The 22,143-nt window shown below is 41.2% G+C and overlaps 1 long non-coding RNA gene across 3 annotated transcripts in view; it reads right to left on the bottom strand.

Annotated features, from left to right (window-relative positions):
- Nucleotides 1–2,782: 2,782 nt before the first annotated feature.
- Nucleotides 2,783–22,143, bottom strand: part of LOC110505239 — a 189,422-nt gene continuing 170,061 nt past the window's right edge. For all 3 annotated transcript variants that reach the window (XR_005039564.1, XR_005039565.1, XR_005039566.1), the window contains exons 8-9: nucleotides 16,967–17,087; nucleotides 2,783–3,084 (exon numbers count right to left, since the gene is read on the bottom strand). This is a non-coding gene — a long non-coding RNA (uncharacterized LOC110505239). The remainder of the gene's footprint in view (nucleotides 3,085–16,966; nucleotides 17,088–22,143) is intronic.

Raw genomic sequence — 22,143 nt, 5'->3', positions numbered from 1 at the left:
CACAGGAAAGAGAGGTCACAACAACGCAGACAAAAATTCCAAATAGTTTCCATAATGTCCACAGAAACATGTCAAACGTTTTTTATAATCAATCCTCAGGTTGTTTTTAAAATATATAATCGATAATATATCAACCGCAAATGTCTTTCACAGTAGGAGAGGGAAAAGCAATACCTATCCAAAGTCTGTTGCGCGAGCAAAACTCATGTGACCACTTGACGCGATGTTATCGTTCTGGCTCATTTTTCAAAATAAAAGCCTGAAACTATGTCTGAAGACTGTTGGCACCTTGAGGAAGCGATAGGAAAGGGAATCTTATTGATATCCCTTTAAATCCAGCAAAGGGAAGCTATGGAACATGGAATTTTCAAAATAGAGGCCACTTCCTGTTTTGATTTTCCTCAGGGTTTCACCTGCAATTTCAGTTCTGTTATATTCACAGACAGTATTTTGACAGTTTTGGAAACTTAAGAATGTTTTCTATCCAATACTAATAATAATATGCATATATTAGCAACTGAGACTGAGGAGCTGGCCATTTACAATGGGCACCTTTTCATCCAAGCTAATTCAATACTGCCCCTGCAGCCATAAAAAGTTAACTGAGCAGCCATTACGAACACAGGCTGTAAAACAGTGATCACTAAGGTCATTGCAGAATTATTTGTGGGGATAACATCGAGGAGAGTAGACTTTTCTGGGTGTTCGGAGTCATATCTTGTGGGATTGGTAATCATCTAAGAAAGATTAGGGAGTCCCATTGCTTTAGATATCATCCTAAATAACTCACCCTCCAAATACACCTCTGCTGTTTTCAACCAAGATCTCAGCGATCACTGCCTCATTGCCTGCATCCGTAATAGGTCTGCGAGCAAACAACCACCCCTCATCACTGTCAAATGCTCCCTAAAACATTTCTGCGAGCAGGCCTTTCTAATCGACCTGGCCGGGGTATCCTGGAATGACATTGACCTCATCCCGATAGTAGAGGATGCCTGGTTATTCTTTAAAAGTGCCTTCCTCACCATCTTAAATAGGCATGCCCCATTCAAAAAATGTAGAACCAGGAATAGATATAACCCATGGTTCACTCCAGACCTGTCTGCCCTTGACCAGCACAAAAACATCCTGTGGTGTTCTGCATTAGCATCGAATAGCCCCCCCGTGATATGCAACTTTTCAGGGAAGTTAGGAACCAATATACACAGGCAGTTAGGAAAGCTAAGGTTAGCTTTTTTAAACAGAAATTTGCATCCTGCAGTACAAACTCAAAAAGGTTCTGGGACACTGTAAAGTCCATGGAGAATAAGAGCACCTCATCCCAGCTACCCACTGCTCTGAGGCTAGGAAACACTGTTACAACCGACAAATCCACTATAATTGAGAATTTCAATAAGCATTTCTCTACGGCTGGCTATGCTTTCCACCTGGCTACCCTTATCCCGGTCAATTGCCCGGCACCCTCCACAGCAACCCGCTCAAGCCCCCACCATTTCTCTTTCACCCATATCCAGATAGCTGATGTTCTGAAAGTGCTGCAAAATCTGGACCCCTACAAATCAGCCTGGCTAGACAATCTGGACCCTCTCTTTCTAAAATGATCTGCCGAAATTGTTGCAACCCCTATTACTAGCCTGTTCAACCTATCTTTCGTATCATCTGAGATTCCCAAAGATTGGAAAGCTGCCACGGTCATCCCTTTCTTCAAATGGGAGACACTCTAGACCCAAACTGCTACAGACCTATATCTTTCCTACCCTGCATCTCTAAGGTCTTCGAAAGCCAAGTTAATTAACAAACAGATTACTAACCATTTTGAATCACATCGTACCTTCTCCACTATGCAATCTGGTTTCCGAGCTGGTCATGGGTGCACCTCAGCTATGCTCAAGGTCCTTAATGATATCATAACCGCCATCGATAAGAGACATTACTGCGCAGCTATATTCATCGACCTGGCCAAGGCTTTCGACTCTGTTAATCACCACATTCTTATTGGCAGACTCAACAGCCTTGGTTTCTCAAATGATTGCCTCGCCTAGTTCACCAACTATTTCTCTGATAGAGCTCAGTGTGTCAAATCGGAGGGCCTGTTGTCTGGACCTCTGGCAGTCTCTATGGGGGTGCCACAGGGTTCATTTCTCAATTCTCTGTATACATCAATGATGTCGCTCTTGCTGCTGGTGATTCTCTGATCCACCTCTACGCAGACGACACCATTCGGTAAACATCTGACCCTTCTTTGGACACTGTGTTATTATGGCTGCATCCCTTGTTCTCAATTTCCGCCTGAAGACATACCCTAATCTAACTGCCTGTAGCTCAGCCTCAGAGGCAAGGATATGCATATTATTGGTATCATTTGAATGGAAACATTCTGAAGTTTGTGGAAATGTTAATTGAATGTAGGAGAATATAACACAGTAGATCTGGTGGAAGAAAAGAGAAAGAACGAGCATACATTTTCTGTTTTTTTATTGTTGTAGCATCATCTTTCACATGTACTAGACTAGCCACACAGTCAGAGGATGCTGGGGAGAATTTTGATGGATAACACAAGAGGGCAACTGTAGGTGTGCAAAGTTTCAGACTGATAACTTCAGGAATGGGTGAGCTACATGACATTTAGCGTGAAGTCACCCAGGTGTCTCACACAAATTGCCCAAATGTACCCAAGTGGCCGAATTGGTGAAATGACCTATAACTATATACAATATTGCAAATAACTATATACAACATATCAAAAGCAATTCTAACACACAAAAAAATATATACAAATGTTTAAAACAACATTTTTTTTAAACGTAGACCCTTTGGAAGTCCTCTACACAATATTTTGCTCCCTGTGCCATGTCCCATAGCAGTCTCTTTCTGATGTAAAGCAGAGGCAAACTGAATAAGTGGTGCAGGTCATGAGACACAGTACACAACGACGCCTCCATGCTGTGCCCTTTTGGCCCTGAGGCACAGTCATGCCTGCAGTAATGAACTGTGGCATATGAACACCACTGGAGGCAGGAGTAGAGGGGACAGAGGTAGAGCGGGCAGCTTGGCACCGGGGGCTCCCAGTCGGAGTCGCTATCACTGTGAAAGAAAACATTTAAACAAATATTTGTATTTTATGAGCCTTTTATCATCACATAAAATAAACATATGTATTGTATAGAGCAGAGGGAACAGTCACTAAGGTGAAGTGCTGTTCCATTCAACTCCGGCCATTGTTGTGGGCCTGCCCTCCCCCGAACAGCACCCAATGGCTATTGGCTATTTCATATGGAAATGGAGAGGAGTAGCAGGCGCAGTGGCCATGTGTGTGTTTGCTGTTCTACTCCATTCCATTTGAATAAAAAAATGGTAAATATATATATCTGACATGGAATATATATATATATATACACACACACATACATATATGCACACACACACACACACACCCAAACAAACCAACACACACACAAACAAACCACACATTTCATTGCAAATTTCCTGATCAATCTCTTCTATAATCTGGTGCAAATCTGTATAGTTAGACTTGGACTTTGCTTTTCCTGATTTATTCGCCATGATGTCTTCAATGAAATCGTTGAAAACACAACTTTCCAAAATACTGCTGTGCGTAACAAGCGTCACAGCAACTCCTCTGATGTGAATGTGTAAAAACTGTCATGGCGGAAAATGTTGTTGTTGATTGCTCTTCTCAAACAAAAGCATGGTATTTGTTCTCTGTAACAGCTATTTTAAATCGGAAAAGCTAGTTTGATTACCAAGATCCTAATCTTTTGAAGGATGTAAGACACTTGCATTTTCAAGAATGTTTAATGTTACGACGTTGTATTTTTAGTTGTCACTCTGAAATTTCCCCTGATGTTGATCCCTGTACGGGGATCGCAGCCATAAGAGGTTCTAACCTCCAAACGAGCTTCAATGCCATACAACTTTCCTTCCGTCGCCTCCAACTGCTCTTAAATGCAAATAAAACTAAATGCATGCTATTCAACCGATCATTGCCCGCACCTGCCCGCCCATCCAGCATCACTACTCTGGACGGCTCTGACTTAGAATATGTGGATAATTACAAATACCTAGGTGTCTGGCTAGACTGTAAACTCTCCTTCCAGACTCACATTAGGTGTCACGAACCGGCTCAAAGCCCGTAACAAAAGGGAGACAATGTGGAGATAAGGAGTAACAAAATATATATTTATTAAATAAGTAACTAAGTACAATATACAATGGTGTGTGTAATCAGTAGTGTAAGTGAGTGTTTTGCATGCATGAATGTGATAATGCAGGGTTGAAAGGTGCCAAAGCAAACAACCAAAAGGCCACCAAGATACACAACAAAATCTGTAAAGGTGTCTGCATGGAGAGTCTCTTCCATGAATGTGGAAGAGGTCTATTTATCCTGGGACACACCGGGCCCAGGTGTTTCCCATGTAGCTGACGACCTTCCCTACTCCGCCCACCGGCATCCTAATAAGGAAACAAGAACAAAGAGAGAATACGGCAGACAGAGTGGGAGGGTCGTCACAATAAGCATCTCCAATCCAAAATTAAATATATAATCGCCTTCCTATTTCACAACAAAGCTTCCTTCACTCATGCTGCCAAACATACCCTTGTAAAACTGACCATCCTACCGATCCTTGACTTCGGCGATGTCATCTATAAAATAGCCTCCAACACTCTACTCGGCAAACTGGATGTAGTCTATCACAGTGCCATCCGTTTTGCCACCAACACCCCATACACTACTCACCACTGCGACATATGTACTTTCGTTGGCTGGCCCTCGCTTCATACTCATCGCCAAACCCACTGGCTACAGGTTATCTACAAGTCTCTGCTAGGTAAAGCCCCGCCCTATCTCAGCTCACTGGTCACCATAGCAGCACCCACTCGTAGCACATGCTCCAGCAGGTAAATCTCACTGGTCACCCCCAAAGCCAATTCCTACTTTGTTCGCCTTTCCTTCCAGTTCTCTGCTGCCACTGACTGGAACGAAGTGCAAAAATCACTGAAGCTGGAGATTCCCATCTCCCTCACTAGCTTTAAGAACCAGCTGTCAAAGCAGCTCACAGATCACTGCACCTGTTCATAGCCCATCTGTATACAGCCCATCCATCTACCTCATCCCAGAAACTGTATTTATTTATTTAGCTCCTTTTGCACCACAGTATCTCTACTTGCACATCCATCTTTTGCACATCTACCATTCCAGTGTTTAATTGCCATATTGTAATTATTTCGCCACCATGGCCTATTTATTGCCTTAACTCCCTTATCTCACCTAATTTGCACTCACTGTATATAGACTTTGTTTTATTTTTTCTACTGTATTATTCACTGTATGTTTGTTCATTCCATGTGTAACTCTGTGTTGTTTTATGTGTCGAAAAGCTATGCTTTATCTTGGCCAGGTTGCAGTTGCAAATGAGAACTTGTTCTCAACTAGCTTACCTGGTTAAATTAAATAAAGGTGAAAAAAAGAAAAAGAAACATTGCTTTAGGACTTGGTCAGGTGGTTTAAGCATTTACCAGTTTAGGTCACCTAGCAGTACACATTCAGACTTAGTGTAAGGGGCCAGGAGAGCACTTAGGGCAGGTAGGGTACAGGCCGGTGCTGGTGGAGGACGAGAGCTATTTGAAAGTTTAATGCGTAAAACCTGCAAATCGTTTGGGGACAGACTTGGTGGAGACAACCGAGCACTGAAGGTGTTCCTTGGTAAAGATTGGTACTCCACCACCTTTGGAAGATCTGTCTTTCCGAAAAAGGTTACAACCAGAAAGGTTAACATCAGTGTTCAAAACACTGTGTCTTAACCACGTCTCAGTAATGACCAACACATCTGGATTGGAGCTGTGAACCCACACTTTCAATTGACACATTTTAAGTAATAAGCTTCTAGTGAGTGTGCAGAAAACCCAGGCTTTTAAGATAGCAGAAATCAGTGAAGCAGAAATCAGAGCACAAGTCAGAATTGGGGCTAGCAACAGTAGATGGGCCAGGGTGTACATGCACATTTCTAGATGTCATCAGCTGTAATACAATCAGGGTACGGCGTCGAACAGGGAGAACTCTGCAACGTTGATTTTTTTCATGACATTTGAATGTGTATCAGATGGTAACAAGATAATATGAGTAGGAGAGGAGGTTTTCAACCTTACCAGACAGGTGCATGGTAGAGCTGATAAAAACATCCAAAGCTAGTTAGGGTTAGGGGAGGGTTAGCTAACAGGCTAAGTAGTTGCAAAGTAGTTAAAAAGTAGTAAGTAGGTGAAAAGTTGCTAATTAGCTAAAATGCTAAAGTTGTCCGGGATGAGATTTGAGCTCAGCTAGCCCACTCATCCACACCGACCGACCAACCACCCTACTTTTGTTTTTTGCCTTCATTTTTACCTTAAGTATCCATGTGTCTTATGCAACCATGCCAAACATATCATATTAATTTAAGTGTCCCGGATTAACATTTACTATGTTATATCTAGTCTATGAAATCAGGCTGTTGTGTCTATGTGTGAGAGTGTGTGCGTGTACTTGTGTGTGTGTATGTGTAAACATGTTTGTGTTCATGCTGGGTACATGTATGTTTTAAGGTTGACAACCCATTGAAAATTGACAAAACAAGCTTACGATTCCTAGTACGACACATCCCAACAATACAACATACTGTCAATCTGAGGGCGGTTCACCAACCAACAAACAAAGATGTCTGTCACTCACTACAGATTCTTGTTGCCTTTAAATTTCCTTTGCATATTGCACTGGGAGGTGATGGAGAGCACTAAAAAGCTCTGCCGAAAAGCCTCACAACTGGTGATAATCCACGAGTCACACCAGATCACAGCGCCACTCAACATCGCCCTCTTCTGTCACCCCTCTGGAGGATGTGCCAAAGAGGGCCAGTTGATATCCCTGGATGCCTCTTCCCATGTGGTACCCATCGTGGGGACGATTACCCATAATTAGGTCCATCTGGCTGGGTTCTGTGGCGGCACCTTCCCTTGGGTCACACTGGGGGGAAATTATTGATGAATAAGTACAGTAAGGGGCCCCGGAGTCGAAAAACAAAATTGGACCTTAAAAAATGGTAATGTAAAGCATTTAAAAAAATGTTTACCAAAAAACACGTTGGCTAAGGTGATGCCTCAAACTGGTTCTAATTTAAGACAGAGGAGCTGTAGTTAGCTAGCTGCCCCTGGAACTCGAGATAAGCAGCTCCTTTAAAATGGAGATGTCTGTAAAGAGGAGGGGAATCACATCACTCCAAATCTAAGGGGAGATGCTTCTTTGATTAGTATGGCTTAGTCAGAGCTTGTCACTGAAGCTCTCTCTGGAACTTTATAACCATCCGTTGCCTCAAGCTTTGTATCACCACTGGCTTATTTGGGATCCCTAGGGGGCAGCTGTTCAAAATGATGACCCTAATCAAGTCTTTCATCTCCTTTTCCTGGTAATCTTAAAAGTATGGCCCAGCTAAGTAGACATTTCAAAAGACAAGTTGTTCCCATTGGGCTTTTGGGGTTAACCTCAAACTAGCTCCAGACCTATGGAATTGGTCTTTGAGACTCTGACTTCGCCGGGGTCTTAAGGCAAAAAAACACTGCTTGGCGGTGTCCCTGACGCCCCTGATGTAAAAACGAGAAGCAGCGAGCGGCTCCTCTCTCCCTCGTCTTATCAGAGGCTGCCAGACTCCAGCCCACAACAGCATCCCACGCAAAGCCTGGAGGTGCACCTCCACATGAAGGCATCTCACATCAGAGGGCGGGAAAAAGAGATTGAGGAGAGAGAAAGGGAGAGAGAAAGAGAGACACCTAGCCCAAGAACATTTGAGGGGAAAACAGAGAAGGGTTGATGTTAAGCAGCAGAAGGCCAGGAAAAAGGATTGGTAGTCCAACTACTCACTCCTCTTCCCATGAGCTCTGAGAGCTGATGCAAACCAACACAAACATACACACAACACACACACACAAATACACAAATAAACATCTACACTCATAAAACACACACAGAGACAAACATAAAAATAAAACCATAAAACACTTGATGTATATGACTGTCGCTCTATCAGTTCTGTGCCAGACCGTCAGTGTGATAGTGGTAAAGATGCATATCAGTAACAGACTACAGGTCCAATCCATCAATTTTTAAACATATTGTAGAGAAATCTCTCAATGTAGGCATGCACATTATTTATTTTGAATAAAGGCATAAAAATCCTTTCACCTGAGGAGCATGCATTGTTTAATGTAGCTGTCTGACATTTATATTTTGATGAGTCACTGAAACTGGATGTTGACACCCACAAAATGTGATTCCGTCTCCCTCTCCGATCTGACGAGGCCAGAAGTGTACACACACACATGCTCTCTCACTCTCTCTTTGTCTGTCTTTCCCTCTCTGTCTCACTCTCTCTCTCTCTAACACACATTGTGGCTGGCAGCTACGAAGCGCAGAGACAAGAGACACACAAGAACAATCTATTTTTTAGGCCTTGCAAATGCATTGATAAAACGTAGTATTATATTCTAAAATATGTAAGACTAATGTGAACTTCCCTACCTAAATGTGCATCTGAGTACAGTGCCTTGCAAAAGTATTCACCCCCTTGGCATTTTTTCCTATTTTGTTGCATTACAATTTATTTGGATTTCATGTAATGGACATACACAAAATAGTCCAAATTGGTGAAGTGAAATTAAAAAAATAACTTGTTTCAAAAAACAAAAATCAGAGACGCAACCAAGAGACCAAAGATAACCCTGAAGGAGCTGCAAAGCTCCACAGTGGAGATTAGAGTATCTGTCCATAGGACCTCTTTAAGTCGTACACTCCACAGAGCTGGGCTTTACGGAAGAGTGGCCAGAAAAAAGTCATAGCTTAAAGGAAAAAATGAGCAAACACATTTGGTGTTCGCCAAAATAAATGTGGGAGACTCCCCAAATATATGGAAGAAGGTACTCTGGTCAGATGAGACTAAAATTGAGCTTTTTGTCCATCAAGGAAAAAACTATGTCTGGCGCAAACCCAACACCTCTCATCACCCCGAGAACACCATGAGGTGAAGCATGCTCCTCATGCTGTGGGGATGCTTTTCATTGGCAGAGACTGGGAAACTGGTAGGAATTGAAGAATTTATGGATGGTGCTAAATACAGGGACATTCTTGAGAGAAACCTCTTAAAGTTTTCCAGAGATTTGAGACTGGGACGGAGGTTCACCTTCCAGCAGGGCAATGACCCTAAGCAAACTGCTTAAGCAACACTCAAGTGGTTTATGTGGAAACATTTAAATGTCTTGGAATGAACTAGTCAAAGCCCAGACCTCAATCCATTTGAGAATCGGTGGTATGACTTGAAGATTGCTGTACACCAGCGGAACCCAACCAACTTGAAGGAGCTGGATCAGTTTTGCCGTGAATAATGGGCAAAAATCCCAGTGGTTACATGTTCCAAGCTTTTAGAGACATACCCCAAGAGACTTGCAGCTGTAATTGCTGCAAAAGGTGGCTCTACAAAGTATTGACTTTGGGGGGGTTGAATGGTTTTGTCTTATTTCTTGTTTGTTTCACAAAAATATATATTTTGCGTCTTCAAATTGTTCGACATGTTGTGTAAATCAAATGATACAAACCCTCAAAAAATAAATTTTATTTCCAAGTTGTAAGGCATTTTTTTTTAAATGCCACTGTATTTTACCAAAATCAAAGCATAAACACAAAAAAATCTACACACAAACAATTGAGGACTCTCAAACCCCCAAAAATGTTTCCATGAGGTGAAAATACAAAATCATATGCAATGTAATGTGATCACAGATGAGTGCTAGACCCTAACGATACTTAACCTAAGGATAATTAACCTAAAAAGCTTTTTCCTTGACACAAACAGGAAAATGAAAACAGCAAGTCTAAAACAGCAAGTCTAATTCAAGAGGGAGAAATTAATAAATAAATATCCACAAGTTAACGGTATAAAGCTGTGGTAGGGCTTAGGAGAAGACGGCTTTACACCTGTGAAAAATGTGAGAAAATGCAGTACAAGTTCATAAGCTGACTCCTATTTGATGAGGTGGAGAACTTTGGGTTTTGACTCCGCTCCACATGTACTTATGGCATGGTGTAAGGTGTCAGGGAGTGAACAAAAGATCCGACCCAAATAATGTTGGGAGCTGGTGCAGTGTTTTCACAGCATTAGTTCTGCTCCAATGGTTTTGTCACACTGAATTGGGTGGGATATAAAACTTATGCCGCTTTACCGCAGATCAATGCGGTGCCTTCCTAGGGAATTTTGCATTATGTGAAACACGGCAAAACATCAGAGGTGGCCTAGTTTTCGATGTTTTCGCTAAGCTTATTCAGCTGATGGGGCCTATACAGGAGGAATTTCAATTGTTGACTCGAAAATGGATTAATTATCATGTGAAATAATGATCACAAACGTAGAGCAATCTCAAGGTAATGAGCAATTAAGACAAACTGAGATATGAAAAAGCCTTAAAAAGCCTTATTATTGCTTTGGTATCCTGCCTAGTCAGTGCCGGAAAATAAAAGCAGCAGTTTGTTGAATTCAGGTCTGGGGGCTTTAGGATTTAACGGTTGGAGGAAGCAGACTTAAAGCAGACATTATAACATCTAAAAAAGCTGGTAATAACAATGACCCAATGATGCTGAGGAAGGCTCTGTAGCTGAAATACTTCCACTTTGAATAACGAATAGAAATCCACTTTCCATGCATATTAGCAACTAAGCTTCCGGACTGTACTTATAAGATAATGTGCCATGCACATCGTGCCACAAGGGAAACTCCTTACTATGCTCCATGACAATAACAGGAGGGAAAGTGTTGCCCAAGTCCAAGCTGCATTGGCAACCTCCCCAGGCTAGGATATGAGTTGCAGGTCACGCAGTATAGACTGACAGGTGTTGAACAGCCTAGCTGCAACACCTCCAACCCTTAGCACTACCTCTGTCACCAACAAGATAGAAGTCAAAAAGGAAAGACAGGTGATTGGCAGGCTAGAATATTATTGTGTCCTGACCTACATACCAGAAGTTAAAGAACATGACTTCCTGTGTTTTATATATATTTCCTTACTATGAGGTTGGAGTAATACTGTGAAAATTATGATAGTGCCCTTTTAGTGTAAGATCTGTTTGAAAAGACAGCCTGAAAGGTCAGCCTGTTTTGGTGGAATGGAGTTTTGGCAAGCCTGTTGACATCACCAGGTGGTAAATTAGTTAATAGACCAATAAGAAAAACAAAATCTAACCTCTCTGCCAAAAAATAGCTTGTTTTTAGTTTCCCCCTTTCCACTCCCAGACAGTCCTAGACCATCCTAGCAAAATTATTGCTTGAGAAGCTGCTCTTTGCTAATAACTAAACTAAACTTGAAGATTTTGTCACAGATGATGCACAAAAAAATGGCTAACATGATGCTGATTATCATAATCCGAATTGCATTTCCAAATCAATTTCATCAGCTTTATGCTTTCATAATAATTGTGCTCAACACCGAACAATAGGCATTTAGCTATTTCCCCTGCCTTCCACATAACCGGAATACTGGCCATAGAGTACAGTGGTTGTGGTACATTGTGCGTACACAGCATCAGTGAATAAAGACGGATTTATAGAAGTAATTATCAAGCCGTTATTATGACATTTACATTATAGCATGTGATCTTTGGGTGAATAAAGTCTAACCCATTACTCAATACCATTTTCTGCTGAATTTAAATACATATTCAAGCATATAATTCTAATCAACACTGGTTAATTATTAAATGAGGCTTCAAAATGAAAGTTAACAAATACAGGCTTATCTACTAAATAAGATGGGGGATGGATCTGCTGAAAATAGTCCAATGAACTGAACACAACTCTTCTGGGAAACTAAGTAGAACTCGGGGAGTTGTAAGGCTGAGCATTTCTCTGTTTGCTATAGGGTAATTTCCACAGCTGACGTCTATCTCCAGGTTTCGCGACCAATACAGATAATTGGATGACCTTTTGAGTGTAATAAGACCTGCAAGGGTTAGGGTTATAATTATTCTATATTTTCCTTTACAAGGGGGTTTGGGCATTTCTTCAGTCTACCAGGCCATATTAATCTTTCTTGTTTTGTGGGGACTTGGGTCACTGCACATTGTTATTAATAGTTAAGACCATGGTTAAAAGGGCAGCAGGGGCACTACCTCAGAGCTACTTTTCAGTACAGAACAACCCCTCCCCTGAGTGCAGTCTAATTGTTTCTGTTCCTGCATATGGAAATTCGGTAATTCGGGTAATTCGATGCAGCTATTCCAGGACCTTGTCTTGTTTACTTGCCGAATGAGAAGGCAAAACATTAGCACCATTCCAAGACACCTGTTTATTTATGAATATTTGTGTGTAGGCTTTATCGTAGAGAATATGGTGTATAAGTACTGTATAGTTGTTTTGGAGTGAGTGTGACAAAGAATGTTAGGCTAACTCTAGTTTATTTTGATTGATCTGCCCTCTCTGTGTTTCTCAGATGCTCGGTGCCATAGCTCAAGCAAAAAACAAACAATGACAGAACACGCGATGATTCAACACTTCATATTGTTTTCAGAGGAATCTGCTACTGACTGCTTCTCTGGAAGCTGACTTCTCCCTGTATCTTTGATCACTCTTCTTTGATCTTTTCTCGAGTCGGGGACCAGCGCGAAATTGCTATATGGCATGATATATGGTATTCTATCTCGGAAGAGTATGAAAAATACATTTGATCTCCCTACACCATTTTCTGATTCCTCAACCCCCCCACCACCTCTCCCTCCCCCATCGTCCTGCCCTTGCCAAGTAGACTGGAAGTCTCAGTGAACAGAAAAGCTACGAGGGGTCCTGTCAACAAATAGATTACAGAACATGCACTCAGTTAATGAGATAATTAACTTCTGTGTGCAAAATGCATCAATTAAGATTCTCTCCCCACAGATTAGAAATGATAAAAGGGGAACCAATTCAAAAACTACATGATAGCTTCCAGATATTAACGAGAAGTCACGGTTTTCCAACTTGTTGGGCTTGATTGAGATCTAAAATGTAACATTACGTGGCGCAGTGCTGTTCTCTTCATAGCAGTCAACAATCCCTCTTCATATTATAATTCTAACAGTGGCTAATTCTCACTGTGCTGCATTATACTGAAAGGGATGAGAGAGCCAAGCCTATGGGTTCATAGCTTCAACCACACTTTCACACACCAGATTAGTAATTGACTGCTGAATGTATACATATTTTTCTCTTGCCATGTTTGCTCCTTTCCATATTTTGTCGATCTCTGATAAGATACCCAGGAAAGGGCTGAAAATAGCCTTAGAAATAATGTTAATGAAATCAGTAACTTAATCTGATAACATTCATATATTAGCTATTTCTGAGACTCACTTAGATAACTAATTTGATGATGCAGCAGTAGCAATACAATAATATCAAATCTATAGAAGAGACAAAAATACTTATGGGGTTGCTGTATATATTCTTAGCCATACCGTAATGCTTAAGGAAGAGCCGTAATGCTTAGAGGAGATCTTATTTGAAGTGTTGTGGATGCAGGTTTACTTGGCACATCTAAGACCTTTTCTTTTGGGGTGTTAATATAGGCCACCAAGTGCTAACAGTCAGTATCTAAATAATGTGTTTTCAGCAAGCTGTCCGCTCAAGAGGAAGCTTCTCATTGTAACCAGTGCCTGTAATCTGGTTTGGGTTATTAATCAACCTACCAAGATGTTTACAAACACTACAGGAACAGCTTCAGAACTTTGTTCTAAAGCTGTATCAATAGCCATTGGATGCAGTGATCATAATATAGTGGCAATAAAAACTGGGCCTAAAATGGTGTATAAGAGCTCATACAAAATATTTTGCTGTGACTCTTATGTGGATGATGTTAAAAATGTTTGTTGGTCTGATGTGATTAAAAAGGAGCATCCAGGCACTGCACGAGATGAATTTATGAAATTGCTTCTTCTAATTATTGTTAAACATGCACCTGTTGCGAAACTGTAAAGGCTCAATGGATTGGAATTGAAAAACTGTATGGTTGAAAGAGATGAGGCAAAAGGAGTGGATAATACATCTGGCTGCACATCTGACTGGCTGACTAACTGCAAATTGAGAAATTATGTAACTGAACAAAAAGAAGAAGAAACTGTATTATGAAGCCAAGATCAATGATGAATGATGGGAAAAAAAGAAAAAAAATTATGGGCACAAAGACAAATTCAACTCCATCTTTCAATCGAATCAGATGGCATATTCATCAAATCACATTTTATTGGTCACATAATAAAATCACATGGTTAGCAGATGTCATTGCGAGTGTTGCGAAATGCTTGTGCTTCTAGTTCCGACAGTGCTTGTGCTTCCAGTTCCGACATGTCTAAAAAAGTATTATTTAACAATTCCACAACTCTCATATTAGGTATTTACCTAATACACACAAATCTAAGTAAAGGAATGGAATAAGAATATGTAAATATGAATATATGGATGAGCAATGTCAGAGCGGCATAGGCTAAGATGCAATAGATAGTATAAGATACAGTATATACATATGAGATGAGTAATGCAAGATATGTAAACATTATTAAAGTGGCATTATTAAAGAGACTACTTTTCCATCTATTAAAGTGGCCAATGATTCCAAGTCTGTATGTAGGCCTCTCTGTGCCAGTGATGGCTGTTTAACAGTCTAAAGGCCTTGAGATAGAAGATTTTTCAGTCTCTCGGTCCCAGCTTTGATGGACCTGTACTGACCTCGCCTTCTGGACGGTAGCGGGGTGAACATGCAGTGGATCGGGTGATTTTTGTTCTTGATTATCTTTTTGGCCTTCTTGTGACATCGGGTGCTGTACGTATCCTGGAGACAGGTAGTTTTCCCCCGGTGATGCGTTGTGCAGACCGCACCACCCTCTGGTAAGCCCTGCAGTTGTGGGCGGTGCAGTTGCCGTACCAGGCAGTGATACAGCCCGACAGGATGCTCTCAATTTTGCATCTGTAAAAGTGTGTCAGGGTTTCAGTTGACAAGCCACATTTCTTCAGCCTCCCGAGGTTGAAGAGGCGCTGTTGTGCCTTCTTCACCACACTGTCTATGTGGGTGGACCATTTCAGTTTGTCAGTGATATGTATGCCGATGAACTTAAAACCTTCTACCTTCTCCACTGCTGTCCCGTCGATGTGGATAAGGAGGTGCTCCCTCTGTTGTTTCCTGACGTCCACAATCATCTCCTTTGTTTTGTTGACGTTAAGTGAGAGGTCATTTTCCTGACACCAGACTCAGAGAGCCCTCACTGTTGTTGTTGGTAATCAAGCCTACTACTGTTATGTCATCTGAAAACTTGATGATTGAGTTGGAGGCGTGCATGGCTACGCAGTCATGGGTGAACAGGGAGTACAGGAGGGGGCTGAGCATGCACCCTTGTGGGGCCCCAGTGTATAGGAAGGGGTTGAGACCCAGGGCCTCAAGCTTAATGATGAGCTTGGAGGGTACTATAGTGTTGAATGCTGAGCTACGGTCAATGAACATCTTTCTTACATAGGTATTCCACTTGTCCAGGTGGGATAGGGCAGTGTGCAGTGTGAGGGCAATTGCATTGTCTGTGGACCTATTGGGGCGGTAAGCAAATTGAAGTGGGTTTAGGATGACAGGTAAGGTGGAGGTGATATGATCCTTGACTAGTCTCTCAAATTCTTCATGATGACAGAAGTGAGTGCTACGGGACGATAGTAATTTAGTTCAGTAACCTTTTCATTCTGGGGTACAGGAACAATGGTGGCCATCTTGAAGCATGTGTGGACCACAGACTGGGATAGGTGCTGGTCTGCACATGCTCTGAGTACACTGCTAGGTATGCCATCTGGGTGGGCAGCCTTGCAAGGGTTAACACGTTTAAATGTCTTACTCACGTCGGAGCCCACAGTCCTTGGTGGCGGGCCTCGCTGGTGTCACTGTTTTATCCTCAAAGCGGGCAAAGAAGGTGTTTAGTTTGTCTGGAAGCAAGATGTTGGCGTACGCGACGTGGCTGGATTCCTTTTTTAGTCCGTGATTGTCTGTAGACCCTGCCACATATGTCTCGTGTATGAGCTGTTGAATTGCGACTCCACTTTGTCTCTATACTGACATGTTGCTTGTTTGATTGCCTTGAGGGGGGAATGACTACCGTGTTTGTATTCTGCCATATTCCCAGTCGCCATGCCATGGTTAAATGCGGTGGTACGCCCTTTCAGTTTTGCACGAATGCTGCCATCTATCCATGGTTTCTGGTTAGGTTAGGTTTTAATAGTCACAGTGGGTACAACATCTCCTATAAACCTCTTTATAAACTCACTCACCGAATCAGCGTTTATGTCAATATTATTCTCTGAGGCTACCCTGAACATATTTATTTATTTTATTTCACCTTTATTTAACCAGGTAGGCAAGTTGAGAACAAGTTCTCATTTACAATTGCGCCCTGGCCAAGATAAAGCAAAGCAGTTCGACACATACAACAACACAGAGTTAAACATGGAGTAAAACAAACATAGAGTCAATAATACTGTAGAAAAATAAGTCTATATACAATGTGAGCAAGTGAGGTGAGATAAGGGAGGTAACGGCAAAAAAGGCCATGGTGGCGAAGTAAATACAATATAGCAAGTAAAACACTGGAGTGGTTGATTTGCAGTGGAAGAATGTGCAAAATAGAGATAGTAAAGGAGCAAAATAAAGAAATACAGTAGGGAAAGAGGTAGTTGTTTGGGCTAAATTATAGATGGGCAATGTACAGGTGCAGTAATCTGTGAGCGGCTCTGACAGCTGGTGCTTAAAGCTAGTGAGGGTGATAAGTGTTTCCAGTTTCAGAGATTTTTATAGTTCGTTCCAGTCATTGGCAGCAGAGAACTGGAAGGAGAGGCGGCCAAAGGAAGAATTGGTTTTGGGGGTGACCAGAGAGATATACCTGCTGGAGCGCGTGCATATCCCAATCCGCGTGATCAAAAGATTCTTGAAGCGTGGATTCCGATTGGTCAGACCAGCGTTGAATAGTCCTTAGCATGGCTTCTTCCTATTTGAGTTTCTGCCTATAGGAAGGGAGGAGCAAAATGGAGTTGTGGTCAGGTTTGCCGAAAGTAGAGCGGGGGAGGGCCTTATATGCATCGTGGAAGTTAGAGTAACCAGTAATAAACTGGTCCTGAATGTCTCTAAAACTAAGAGCATTGTATTTGGTACAATCATTCCATAAGTTCTAGACCTCAGCTGAATCTGGTAATGAACGGTGTGGCTGTTGAACAAGTTGAGGAGAATAAATGACTTGTGTTGCCTTAGATTGAAAACTGTCATGGTCGAAACATATAGATTCAATGGTTGTAAAGATGGGAAAGAGATGCTCTGCTTTTTTGAAACCACACTCCAAAAAGCAAGTCCTGCAGGCTCTAGTTTTGTCTTATCGTGATTTGATTATTGTCCAGTTGTGTGGTCGAGTGTTGCAAGGAGAGACAGTTAAGCTGCTGCTGGCCCAGAACAGAGCGGCACGTCTTGCTCTTCATTGTAATCAGAGGGCTAATATTAATACTACACATGCCAGTCTCTCTTGGCTAAGAGTTGAGAGACTGACTGCATCACTTATTTTTTTATAAGAAACTTTAATGTGTTGAATATCCTAAATTGTTTGCATTGTCAACTTACACATAGCTTTGACACACACACTTACCCCACCAGACATGCCACCAGTGGTCTTTTCACAGTCCCCAAATCCAGAACAAATTCAAGAAAGCATACAGTATTATATAGAGCCATTATTGCCTGAACGCCGTTCAATCTCATATTGCTCAAATGAACAGAAACACTGGTTCCAAAAACAAATAAAGCAACACCTCACAGCACAACGCCTCTGCCCTATTTGACCTAGATAGTTTGTGTGTATGCATTCATATGTAGGCTACGTGTGCCTTTAAAAAAAATTGATGTAGTTCTGTCCTTGAGCTGTTCTTGTCTATTAATGTTCTGTATTATGTCATGTTTCAGGTTTAGTTTGGAGCCCAAGAAGAGTAGCTGCTGCTTTTGCAGTTAATCCTAATAAAATACAAAATAATGGGATCTGCTTTACACAAGCACACAAACACTGAATATACTAATGCATTGCCTTCAAAACGGAAAATGTTGCTTAAACAAACTGATATACTGTACTTGTAATGAAGTTGTTTTCTGGTAATTTTCCAGTTAAAGATGTCTGTTTCACAATGACATTAGCTTGTCTTGGAAAGACATCATATTTTGGTTGTTGAAGCAACTACATATCAGATTACACCGATTTTTCAGGTTGCTAAAAATATATAGAAAACAATACTATTAGTTTAACGTAACTAAATTAATCAGCCTGACATCATTGCAACGTTGGGATTCCTTCAGTAGCTAGGCACTAAAAACATCCAATACGGTGTCCATATTACGACATCTGTCCTAATACAGACACTGTAATCCAGAAACCACAGACTCATTCCATAATCTTTTCCCCTCTCTCCTTTCAACTACTCCCTCAGCTAGAAGTGCTGTGGATAGGGTCAAAGGTAAATACCATTCCCAATTTCCTCAGACCACTGGCTTTACATCTCTATCTCCAACAGTGAGCCATGCCTAGCTGCAGCTTTGAAGTACACTCTTAGATTAAAGGGTTCTATGTGAAGGGATAGGGTTCTACCAAGAACCGTTTTGATTTGAAGAATCCTTTTTGTAAGACAATAGTTATTTGTAAAGGCAAAGGGTTCTACCTAAGAATGTTTTACATCCTAAGAACCGTTTTTGGAAGAAAGGGTTCTTTGATTATTCTTTGGAAGCAAGAATGGTTTATTAGGAAGGAAAGAAGGATTCTACATAGTCATATATCATATTTCCCAGCATTCTCTATTGCAGTGTGGTTTTCATAATTGTTTGTTTTAATATCTTTTTTTTTTTTGCATGTACATTGATTGGTTGATACATTGTTGGAATTATTGCACTTGTTACTGGGATGGTGGTTCTAGCTTAGACAATTGAGGTAGTCTCACTATTCAACCCTCCCTACCCTGGCAGTCATTCTCAATGAAGGCTTGCTAGATATCCTACATCTGTCTGGATTCTAATAGGAATTACACCAGCATAGTGCGACTTGTAGCCCTGATGTGGCCTGTAAAGCAGGAGTCTGACACCTGTGTTAGGGTATAATTACATACTCAAAGAAAGGCCTTATGACATACCGCATATATAATTATTGTCACAAGTTATTTAATTTTAAAGACAAATAAGGCTGGTGGAACCATTCATAGACGGTTCTAGGTAAAACCCTCCAAAGATAAAATGTTTCTTGGTATAACCTTTCATGGAGGGTTCTAGGTAGAACCTTTAGATTATAAAATGCTTCTTTGTAGAACCATTCATAGGATTTTCTACTCTATATGCTACTCAGTATGAGAAGAGTGCCGTCCACCTGCATCTTACATCTGCCTGTAGATATTGAACTCTGCCTGCTGGACCCATGCGGTAAACTCTGTCATATCCAGGATGGAGTATCATGCACTCCACCCCTTCTGCCACTTTACTGCACATGTACATAACCTGTAATACATAATATACTGTTGATGAAAGGGACTTCATCACCCACTGGAGACTTGAAGACAGAACCTCACAAAGAGAGCTGTGCATGTCAATGTGTTAGACAGCCAAATCCTTAGATTTGGGCAAATAGACCATAGAAATGCCACTCTAGTTTTGGTTAGACAGCTGAAGTTGTACTCTACACACAACGGATTTTGATTTGTTAGGTAAAGTGTAAGCAAACTGTCTTTTTAAGCACATCAATATGATTTTTACAACAGAAACTGTTTTGTCATTGTTACATGAACACATCCATCGATTTTTGTTGTTGTTGAAATCTACACTCAAGCTGGTCGATGTTTGTGCAATGTCCATATTTAGCCAACACCTGTTTGTATGTTAGTTCTGTGATTTGTCTCCTGGGAAAGATCTAACAGCGGACATAAGGAGAGACAAGACGAGACAAAACTAGCCTGTTATAGAATATTGTGTTGTAGGACAGCTGAGCTAACTGAAGACCGCAGGCATTCAACTCCCAGTAGTTGATACCGTTTCCACTGTAACATGTACAGTATTTACATGACGTGATACTACTGCACTGTTGGACCTAGGAACACAAGCATTTCGCTACACCCGCAATAACATCAGCTAAATATGTGTACAGTTGAAGTCGGAAGTTTACATACACCTTAGCGAAATACATTTAAACTCAATTTTTCACAATTCCTGACATTTAATCCTAGTAAAAATTCGCTGTCTTAGGTCAGTTAGCATCACCACTTAATTTTAAGAATGTGAAATGTCAGAATAATAGTAGAGAGAATGATTTATTTCAGCTTTTATTTCTTTCATCACATTCCCAGTGGGTCAAAAGTTTACATACACTCAATTAGTATTTGGTAGCATTGCCATTAAATTGTTTAACTTGGGTCAAACGTGTCGGGTAGCCTTCCACAAGCTTCCCAAAATAAGTTGGGAGAATTTTGGCCCATTCACTCCTGACAGAGCTAGTGTAACTGAGTCAGGTTTGTAGGCCTCCTTGCTCGCACACGCTTTTTCAGTTCTGCCCACGCATTTTCTATAGGATTGAGGTCAGGGCTTTGTGATGGCCACTCCAATACCTTGACTTTGTTGTCCTTAAGCCAAATATCCACAACTTTGGAAGTATGCTTGGGGTCATTGTTCATTTGGTAGACCCATTTGCATCCAAGCTTTAACTTTCTGACTGATGTCTTGAGATGTTGCTTCAATATATCCACATAATTTTCGTTCCTCATGTTGCCATCTATTTTGTGAAGTGCACCTGTCACGTTCGTCATAATGATGAGACCAAGGCGCAGCATGAGTAGAGTTCCACATAATTTTAATAAACTGAAACTCACCTAACAAAACGTGACGCTACTGATGTGCACTATACATAGACAAGATCACACAACACAAATTAGGAAAATGGCTACTTAAATATTATCCCCAATCAGAGACAACAATAAACAGCTGTCTCTGATTGGGAACTATATCAGGCCAACATAGACATACAAAAACTAGAGTACCCACCCTAGTCACACCCTGACCTAACCAAAATATATAGAAAAACAGAGATATCTAAGGTCAGGGCGTGACAGCACCAGTCCCTCCTTCAGCAAAGCACCCCCACGGCATGAGGCTGCCACCCCTGTGCTTCACGGTTGGGTTGGTGTTCTTCGGCTGGCAAGCCTCCCCTTTTCCCTCCAAACATAACGATGGTCATTATGGCCAACAGTTCTATTTTTGTTTCATCAGACCAGAGGACATTTCTCCAAAAAGTACAATCTTTGTCCCCATGTGCAGTTGCAAACCATAGTCTGGCTTTTTTATGGCAGTTTTGGAGCCGTGTGTTCATCTCTAGGAGAAAGAACGCGTCTCCTTCCTGAGCGGTATGACGGCTGTGTGGTCCCATGGTGTTTATACTTGAGTACTATTGTTTGTACAGAAGAACTTCAGGCATTTGGAAATTGCTCAGACATGTGGAGGTCTACAATTTTTTTTTTTTTAGGTTTTGGCTGATTTCTTTAGATTTTTCCATGATGTCAAGCGAAAAGGCAGGCCTTGAAATACCTCCACAGGTACATCCCCAATTAACTCAAATATATGTCAATTAGACTATCAGCTTCTATAGCCATGCCATCATTTTCTGGAATTTTGCAAGCTGTTTAAAGGCACAGTCAACTTTGTGTATGAAAACTTCTGGCCCACTGGAATTGTGATACAGTTAATTAATTATAAGTGAAATAATCTGTCTGTAAACAATTTTTGGAAAAATGACTTGTGTCATGCACAAAGTAGATGTCCTAACCGACTTGCCAAAATTATAGTTTGTTAACAAGAAATTTGTGGAGTGGTTGAAAAACAGTTTTAATGACTCCAACATAAGCGTTTGTAAACGTCCGACTTCAACTGTATGTGACCAATAAAATTTGATTTTATGAAATGTTGAAATAAGTTGCAGGCTATATTTGTAGCAAAGTCACATTCCAGACACTGGCTCTTGCCATCTTGCCAAAACTGATTTGACAGAGAAATATCAGCTAT

Source organism: Oncorhynchus mykiss, chromosome 25 (assembly GCF_013265735.2).
Source record: "Oncorhynchus mykiss isolate Arlee chromosome 25, USDA_OmykA_1.1, whole genome shotgun sequence".
NCBI classification, from domain to species: domain Eukaryota; kingdom Metazoa; phylum Chordata; class Actinopteri; order Salmoniformes; family Salmonidae; genus Oncorhynchus; species Oncorhynchus mykiss.
This window is presented reverse-complemented; position numbering and strand designations above follow the sequence as displayed.